We start from the raw sequence: 9,696 nt of genomic DNA on the forward strand, positions 1-9,696 counted from the left end.
AGAACCCGGTGTGCCAGCGCCGCAAGGCGGAGGATTAGCCTAGTGAGCCACGGTGCTGGCCGCAGCCTAGTTTCTTAATCTGCATCCTTCTTCCCTATCTTTTTGAGTTGGTGCCTGGGTTTGAATGGAGTTCTTACTAACAGACCCCTGAGGGCCAGGGAGAAGATGAGGTTCTTGGTTCCTTGCAGTGTCTTCTGCATCCTTGCTGAGATCTATGGGCAGGTGGTCTGGATTCTCCCTGGGCCGCAGCCTTGAGGTGAGGCTGGGGCCATGCCTGGTGGGCACCTGCTTTTGAGGCACCTGTGATCTGGTCCCTTCTGGCTTGGAAGAACCTGCTTCCGTTCCCTGATGACTCAGCCTCCAGTCCAGCTGCTGCTCCGGACCCCACACCCTGCATCTGGCTCTTCTTGAGAATGTCCACCCCAGCATTGCACCTGATTCCACTCGCCCTCATGATGGCAGATGTGTGCATGCTCAGCCTCCTCATAAAAAAGTATTTATTTACTTATTTATTTATTTGGAAGGCAGAATGACAAAGAAGAAGAGAGATTTTTATCTGTTGGTGTGTGTGTGTTTTGTTTTTTTTTTTTTTTTTTTTATCTGCTGGTTCACTCCCCAAATGGCCACATCAGCCAGGGCTGGACCAGGCCAAAGCTAGGAACCAGAAACTTTACCCAGGTCTCCCGCATGGGTTGCAGGGGCCCAGGCACTTGAGCCATCACTGGTTGCCTAAGTAGGTGCATTAGTAAGGAACTGGACCAGAAGTGGAGCAGCCAGGACTTGAACTGGAGCTCTGATATGGGAGGCAGTGTTATAATCGGTGGCTTAATCCACTGTACTACAATGCTGACCCTAACTCAGCTACTTCCCAACCTCCTATCTGGAGCCTTTGAGCTAACATCCCATTCAGAAGCTGATAATTAACTTTCTCCTTCTTTTTCTTTTTTTCTTTGCATTCCTTCTTTAACAATGCTACAGCTCCCTGACATAACTGGAAACCTCTAGAATATGGGGGAAAGGTCACAATAAGCAAATACAAAAGGAGCCAGCACAGGGGCTGGCATTGTGGTGCAGCAGGTTAAGCTGCTGCCTGCAATACCCGCATCCCATATGCATGACTGTTTGAGTCCCTGCTGCCCCACTTTCCATCCAGCTCCCTGCTAATGAGCCTGGGAAAGCAGTGGAGGATGGCCCAAGAGCACCTACACCTATGTGAGTGTGAGGAACCACGATGAAGCTCCTGGCTCCTGTCTTTAGCCTGGCCCGGCCCCTGGTACTGTGGCCACTTGGGGAGTGAATCAGCGGATGGATCTCTCTCTCTCTCTCTCTTTCTGTAACTCTATCTTTCAAATAAAAAAAATAAAATTTTTAAAATGTTTTTCAAAAGGAGACAGCATATTCAGTTTTTTAAAGATATTTATTTTATTCATTTGAAAGGCAGAGTTACAGACACACACACATACACACACACACACACAGGAGAGAGAGAGAGAGAGAGAGAGAATCTTCATCCACTGGTTCACTCCCCAAATAGCTGCAATGGCCAGGGCTGGGCCAGACTGAAGGCAGGAGCCAGGAACTTCATCTGGGCCTCTCAAATGTATGGCAGGGGCCCAAGCACTTAGCAGAGAGCTGGATGGGAACTGGAGTAGCCAGGACTCAAACACCTACCCATATGAGATGCAGGTGTTGGCTTTACCTGTTACACCACAGCACCAATCCTGTATTTAGGTATTTCAAAACCATATCATCACCACTATATACACTGATAATTTTTTCAACTAAAAACCATGTTATTTTTTTTTTTCAAAAATTAATTCACTATTTGAAAGGCAGAGTTACAGAGCGGGGGTCGGGGGGAGATCTTCTACTGGCTCACTCCCCAGATGGCTGCAATAGCCGGGACAGGGCTAGGCGAGGTGGAAGCCAGGAGCTTCATGTTGGTCTCCCACATGAGTGGCAGGTGCCCTGCTGCTTTCCCAGGTACATTAGCAGGGAGCTAAATTGGAAGTGGAGCAGCTGGGACTCAAACCAGCGCTCACCTGGGATGCCACTGTCCCAGGCAGCAGCCTCACCTCTAGTGCCACTGTGCCGGCCCCTACAACTCATGTTCTAATATGGTTGTTTTGTAGAGGCCTGAACACTGAGACCACAGCTCTGACCAGTCTATGAATGGGAGCAAGTGAGTGCAGGTCCTTCGATAGGAAACCAGAATGCTGGATGAAAGCTTGCAGGGACAGGAGGGAGGGAGAGCTCTGTGCCACCCTCCAGGTCTCTGGCCTGGCCTCCCAGGAGCCGCAGGACCTGGGCCGTCCTCCCACCTAGGGCTCATCTTCTCTGCCAGATGGAGTCAGGTCAGACTCTTCAAAGGGCAGCTTCTCTGTAGGGTTGTGCTGCCCTGGTCCTACAGTTCAAAAGATCAGCACAATAAGGGCAGGCGCTGGTCATAGTGGGTAAAGCCACCACCTGCAGAGCCGGCATCCCATGGAGTCCCAGTTGCTCCACTTCGATCCAGCTCTCTGCTATGGCCTGGGAAAGCAGTGGAGGATGGCCCAAGTCCTTGGGCCCCTGCACCCACATGGGAGACCCAGAGGAGGCTCCTGGCTTCAACCTGGCTCAGCCCTGGCCCTTATGGCCAGCTTGGAAGTGAACCAGCAGATAGATCTCTGTCTCTCCTTCTCTTCTGTAACTGTGACTTTCAAGTAAATAAATAAACCTTAAAGAAAAATCAGCACAATAAAATATTTTTCATGGGAAGCCTAACAATGAAGTGTCAAGTTTTTGTCGAGTAAGTATGTTTAAAACAAGTCACTATTTGTGTCATCAAAGTTAACTTTTTAAGGGTTTTTAACCTCTAAAAAGTTGGTGATTGCATTTCAAGGAAAACGTCATTTCCTGCAGGGAGAGAAAGTCCCTTCAGATGCCTGGAGTGGCCTGGGGCGGGGCATGGGGAAGCAGGGATGGAGGACTGGCACCTGCCGCCCCCGCCCACCGTACTGATAGAGAGGCCTAGGGGACAGGGGGCTGGAAGGAAACCGGCGTGTGTCATGGAGACCGTTGAGTGTCAGCTTTGAGAGACTCGGAGCTTCTGCCAGTTTCATGAGAAGGGAAGTAGCAGACAGCAAATTGTGTTTGGGAAATTTAAGTTGTAGGTGTGTAACTCTGCCTTTCAAATAGATAAGTTGAAAAGATATATTTATTTATCTGAAAGAGTTACACAGAGGGAGAAACAGAGAGATCGTTCTTCTATCTGCTGGTTTACTCGCCAAATGGCTGCCAAGAGCTGGACTGGGCCAGGCTGAGACCAGGATCCTACAAGTCCACCTGGGTCTCCCATGTAGGTACAGGGGCCCAACACCAGGGTCATCTGCTGCTGCTGCTTTCCCAGGCGTATTAGCAGGAGCTGGATCGGAAGTGGAGCAGCTGGGACTTGAACCATATGGGATGCTGGCGTTGCAGGCAGCGGCTTAACCTGTTGTGCCACAAATGCCGGCCCCGAGAAATGAATCTTTAAAAAATAAATGTTTGTTGACTGAGTCAATCAGTAACTGAAGGAATGAATGGACCTCTCGGGAGACAGCGGCATCAGCCTGATGAAGCACCCTGTAGTAAGTGCTTTTCTGTGTGGGTCCCGTGTTGTGTTCTAACAGGGTGAGCTTCTTGCAGGCCACAGTCAAGCAGATGAGTAACAGCCCTCATGGTTGCTTCTGCAGGAAGTGGTCTTGGCGGTTCCTGGCAGCCTTCTTTCCCGTTTTTTGGTGTTCACCAGGCATGCTGCTAGCACAGCGCCACCTGTAGGGTAAAACAGGAAATGCAGTTTTTTATTTAAAAACATTGATTTTTTAAAAAAAATTTATTTAAGGTATACAAATGTCATGCATTTCATATACACAGATTTAGAAATATCATTTCTTCTCAGCCCACCCTCCCTCCTGCCTTCACTTACACTCTTCTTCCTCCCCCCATTTTCACTCTAAGTTGTTTTTTTTTTTTTTTTTAAGATTTATGTATTTATTTATTTATTTGAAAGTCTGAGTTACACAGATAGAGAAGGAGAGGCAGGGAGAGGTCTTCCATCTGCTGGTTCACTCCTCAATTGGCTGCAATGGCAGGAGCTGTGCCAATCCAAAGCTAGGAGCCAGGAGCTTCTACCGGTTCTCCCACGTGGGTGCAGGGACCCAGGCACTTGGGCCATCTTCTACTGCTTTCCTAGGCCATAGCAGAGAGCTGGATCAGAAGAAGAGCAGCCAGTACTCAAACTGACACCCATATGGGATGCTGGCACTGCAGGCGGAGGCTTTACCCGCTATGCCACAGCGCCTGGCCCTCTCACTCTTAATTTTTTTTAAAAGATTCATTTTCAGTTTTCTTTATACTCAAAAGATTAACCCTACACTAAGTAAACAGTTCAATAAATACTCTGAAGTAAAAACACTTTTCCTCAACAGTAAAGACAAGGGTTGTAAACATTCATCAAATCTAAAAATGTCAATTTACCTCCTATACATTACATTTTAGGTACTCTATTAGTTGCCACAGATCAGGGAAAACATGGTAAATGTATTTTTTGGGACTGGCTTATTTCACTAAGTATAATGGTTTCCAGTTGCATCCATTTTGTTGCAAAAGGCAAGATTTTTTTTTTTACTGCTGAGTAGTATTCCTTTATATCTTATAACTTCTTTATCCAGTCATCAGTTGATGGACATCTAGGTTGATTCCATATCTTAGCTATTGTGAATTGAGCTGCAATGAGCATGTGGATACAGACAACTCTTTCATCCGCTGATTTCATTTCCTTTGGGTAAATTCCCAGGAGCGGGATGGCTGGGTCATATGGGAGGTCTATATTCAGATTTCTGAGGTATCTCCACACTGTCTTCCACAATGACTGCATCAGTGTACATTCCCACCAACAGTGGATTAGGGTACTTTTTCCCCACATACTCACTAGCATTTACTGTTTGTTGATTTCTGTATGACAGTCATTCCAACTGGGGTAAGGAGAAACCTCACTGTGGTTTTGACTTGCATTTCCCTGATGGCTAGTGATCCTGGCATTTTTCATGTGTCTGTCGGCCATTTGGATTTCCTCTTTTGAAAAATGCCTGTTTAAGGCCTTTCCCATTTCTTAACTGGATTGTTTGTTTTGTTGTTGTTGAGTTTCTTCAGCTCTTTATAGACTCTGGATATTAATCCTTTATCAGTTTTATAGTTTGCAAATCTTTTCTCCCATTTGCGAACTATGAAAATACATCTTTTTGCACAAATTTTCCTTTTACAAATTAACATCTTGTGGTATCATTTAACTTTTGCTGACTTAGGATTTTCTCCAGCATTTTTTTTTTTACATTTGGCTTCATTTACCCAGATAAACTTACTATTTTCTTTAATAAATTTAGATGTATTTAAAAGGCAGGGTGACTGAGAGAGAGGGAGAGAGGGAGAGGGAGAGAGGGAGGGGAGAGAGAGGGAGAGAGGGGAAAGAGGGAGAGAGGGGAGAGTGAGAGAGAGAGGGAGAGGAGAGTGAGAGAGAGAGAGAGAGAGAGGGAAGGGAGAGGGAGAAAGGGAGAGCGGGAGAGAGAGATCTTCCATCGGCTGGTTCACTCCCCAGACACCTGAAACAGCAGGGCTTGTTCAGGTGGAAGCGAGGAGCCTGGGACTCCACCTGGTCTCCCACTTGGCGGCAGGGCCCCAGCATGCGAGCCATCATCATGGCTGCCTCCAAGGATGCATCAGCAGGAAGCTGGATCAGAAGCACAGGAACCACGACTCGAACCACGAGCTCTAATGCGAGATGCGGCAGCTTCATCACGGCACCACAGTGCCTGCCCCGAGCGTACTATTTTCTCACTCTATTGTATGGCGGCTTTGTTTCACTCATTGTCCACATTTCAGACGAACAAATCTTATATGTTAAATTGTAAAATTCCTATTAGAAGAGGCCAGGGAGTGGAAGTGTTCACAGAATCACTTTATTTGCCATGCATGGATCCCTTGTAGACACAGCTACTCACACTTGTTGGAGAATTAAACTCTAAACTCTATAGTTATGGTATGGCAACATTCTCATTGATAAAAGACCATTGAGAAGAAACTTCAAAAACATGCAAATAATGACTAAAGGTACTACTGATTATGCTTTACAGGGACACATACAGGTTTTTTTTTTTAAGATTTATTTATTTATTTGAAAGGCAAAGTTACAGAGAGGCAGAGGCAGAGACAGAGGCAGAGGCAGAGAGAAAGAAAGAAAGATAGCAAGAGAGGTCGTCCATCCGCTGGTTCACTCCCCAGATGGCTGCAACAGCTACAGCTAGGCCAATCCAAAGCCAGGAGCCAGGAGCTTCTTCCAGGTTTCCCACACAGGTGCAGGGGCCCAAGGACTTGAGCCATCCTCTACTGCTTTCCCAGGGCATAGCAGAGAGCTGGCTCAGAAGTGGAGCAGCCAGGACTCAAACCAGCACCAACGTGGGATGCTGGCACTGCAGGTGGCGGCTTTACCTACTACGCCACAGTGCCGGCCCCAGGGCTACATATAGTTTTAAACATTATATTTGAAGCATGTATGCACACCTTGGCCTTCTTGTCCACCTCAGGAGAAAATGCTTATTGACCCAAAGGAGTTCCCACTACGTCTTTCTAGGTGTTTTCTTGTGCCAACGTTAAAGTGGCATTGTTGGCTTGCCTCCACATCTGGACAGATTTTCACAGTTTTTAAAGGTCTTGTGTCTTGGCATTTAATATTTACTTTTTTCTTTTATTTTTCCTGGTTGCTAGTTCCATGTCAGCAGTGAAACCTCCTTATGATGCTTTTATTTGGGGAGAATAAAAAAAAAACCTCCTTATGATGCTTTTATTTTAGTAGGGGAGAATATTTTCTTCCTATAGATTTAAATAAAGCATTTACATGTAACAGATAGGAACCCTTTTCATGTATGCATAATGGCTGATATTTTCTTGTAGTCTGTGTGCATGTGTAGCATCTTTATAGTATTTTAATCATATAGAAGTTATCAGCTTTTATACATCCATACTCAATCTTTTACTTTGTGATAATTTCTATTATTATTTTTGTGCTTAGAACATCTTTCCTGTACAGAAATCAGATATAAGAGAGTATTTCAAATAGTTTGTGGAAAGTGAAATTGAAAGATTAGTTTATTTTGGTGCAAAAATATCATAAATCCATGCATAGTTTATTAATAATATGCTTTTCCGTAAACTTTTTTAAAAGGATTTATTTATTTATTTGAAAGGCAGAGTGATAGAGAGAGAGGGAGAGACAGAGAAGGATCTTCCTGAGGTTCACTTCACAAATGTCCGTAACAGCCTGGGCCAGGCCGGACCAAAGCCGGGAACCAAGAACTCCCTCCTGACCTCCCACATGGGTGGCAGGAACGCAGGCACCTGCCTACCAGATGTACAGCAGAAAGTTGGATCAGAAGTGTGGAGTAGCTGGGTTTCGAACCAGACGCTCCTGTATGGGATGCAGGAGTCCCGAGCAGTGGCTGAATCAGCTGAGTCACAACACATGCCTCTCTCATGAACTTGCTGAAGATTTTTTAATGTGTACTTACTTTTTGTTTTGTTTTGCTTTTCTGGTTTTATATTCTCCTGTGTATTACTTGAACTAAGCTTCACATATTTCCCCCAAATAGGCAATCATCTCAACACCGTTTGTTTAAAACACCATTTCCCTACCTGCGATGCCAGCATCACATACGGGGCCCAATCGTGTCCTGGCTGCTCCACTTCCACTCCAGCTCCCTGATAATGGCCTGGGAAAAGCAGCAGCAGACGGTTTAACTGCTTTGGCCCCTGCCACCCACTTGGGAAACCCCGAAGTTGTTCTTGGCTCTGGTTTTGACCTGGCCCAGCCCTGGCTGTTGCAGCCATCTGAGGAGTGAGTCAGTGGATGGACGAGCTCTCCTTTTCTCTCCATAGCTCTGACTTTCAAATAAATAAATGCATCTTTAAATATGTATATATATACACATATACATACAAACTATTTGCTTTCCATTTTTTCCTTTATCACAAATAAATCATCTTATACATGAATACCAATTTTGCTTTCCTTTTTGTTCCCTTAAGCAATCTGTCAATTGTTGTGCCAATATCACCCATTTTTAGCCGCACTAACTATTTAATACCTTCCAATATCTAACCGTTCCTCATTATTGGGACTTCTGGAATTTTTCTTACTCATTCTTGATTGTTATTTTCTTCCAGATAAACTATCAGGATCATTTTGCTGTTTCCTAAAACATAACTATTAGAATTTTGATTTGGCCTCTTACATCCTATTCAACAAGTATTTATTGGGCATTGATATCAAGGAGCTAATCAATATTTACCTAATAATAATGGCAACCATATTTGTAAGTGTATATTTCCTTATATTGCAAAGCACTTAAAACATAAAAAAAAATCTCCTTTCATATAGTCCCTCGAGGAGTCTCAGAATACTGGATCACGAGACAGCTAAGGCAGGCGCAGAGAGGGGGGATGTCCCTTGAACGTAAACCAGGAGAGGAACAGGCTGGTTGAGCATAGACAGAAGTTAAAACCTCATTCAAATCAGGAAGATAAAAGTTATATAAAATGTGGTGGTGGATACTGGGAAAGGAGACATGTGGTTTCTATTAAAAAAAAAAAAAAAAAAAAAAAAAAAAAAAAACCATGAGGTTAGAGGGCCCGTCCTCTACAATGCAGCTTGGCCTGTTCACATGGCGTTTGAGTGAAGTGCACCCTGGGTCGGCCGGCAGTCCACTTTCTGTGGCACTGAGGGCACCGCCCTGAATCAGACAATTGCCGGTGCAGTCCTGAGACGGACAAGAAACAAGCCCAGGCATGGTAAAGGCAAACGGCCCATCCTATTAAAAACCGGAGTGAGACCTCAGCGTTTTCCTCTTCACAATAATTGTGAGCATTTATTCGTCATGCTAGTGGGAAAGACAAGGGATGCTGATCAGAAGTTATTCAAGCCATTTAGTGAAGTCTGTAGGCAGAGTTTGAATGTTAAGTGAACTCAATTTACTGCAAGTTATATTTAACATATCTATTTCCTAAGGAGTTAGTAAGATTGTTTTTGTTGAATGTATAACTTTGTTCTTGGAGGCAACAGAAATGCTTGAGAGGATATGACATGACATTTGCAATTGTTTGCAGTGTTTAAGAAAATTTAGTCAAATCACTTTGCACAGAGATATTTGTGTAGGGAAGTATACTCTCTTAAATTTATAGGTTAGTGGAACTTTAGTTCAAGGGTGGGAAAAATTATTCTTATTTTTTATACATAATATACTTTTGAACATGTGTAGTTATGAACCAAATAATCATATTTATTGGTTAACTTTAAAAGCTTAACATTTGGGCTGGCGCCGCGGCTCACTAGGCTAATCCTCCGCCTTGCGGCGCCGGCACACCAGATTCTAGTCCCAGTCGGGGCGCCGGATTCTGTCCCGGTTGCCCCTCTTCCAGGCCAGCTTTCTGCTGTGGCCAGGGAGTGCAGTGGAGGATGGCCCAAGTACTTGGGCATTGCAACCCATGGGAGACCAGGATATGTACTTGGCTCCTGCCATGGGATCAGCGCGGCGGTGTGCCAGCTGCGGCGGCCATTGGAGGGTGAACCAATGGCAAAGGAAGACCTTTCTCTCTGTCTCTCTCACTGTCCAGTCTGCCTGTCAAAAA

General features: G+C 44.9%; 1 long non-coding RNA gene across 1 annotated transcript; it reads right to left on the reverse strand.

The window, feature by feature from the left end:
- Window positions 1-573: 573 nt before the first annotated feature.
- On the reverse strand, window positions 574-8,403 carry LOC138849381 (uncharacterized). Its single transcript, XR_011388186.1, has 2 exons — window positions 7,705-8,403; window positions 574-3,792 (listed from the first exon to the last, which is right to left on the reverse strand). It is a non-coding gene; the product is annotated as an uncharacterized lncRNA (long non-coding RNA).
- Window positions 8,404-9,696: the final 1,293 nt, after the last annotated feature.

The sequence above is a fragment of the Oryctolagus cuniculus genome, chromosome 4, assembly GCF_964237555.1.
Source record: "Oryctolagus cuniculus chromosome 4, mOryCun1.1, whole genome shotgun sequence".
Classification (NCBI taxonomy): Eukaryota; Metazoa; Chordata; class Mammalia; order Lagomorpha; family Leporidae; genus Oryctolagus; species Oryctolagus cuniculus.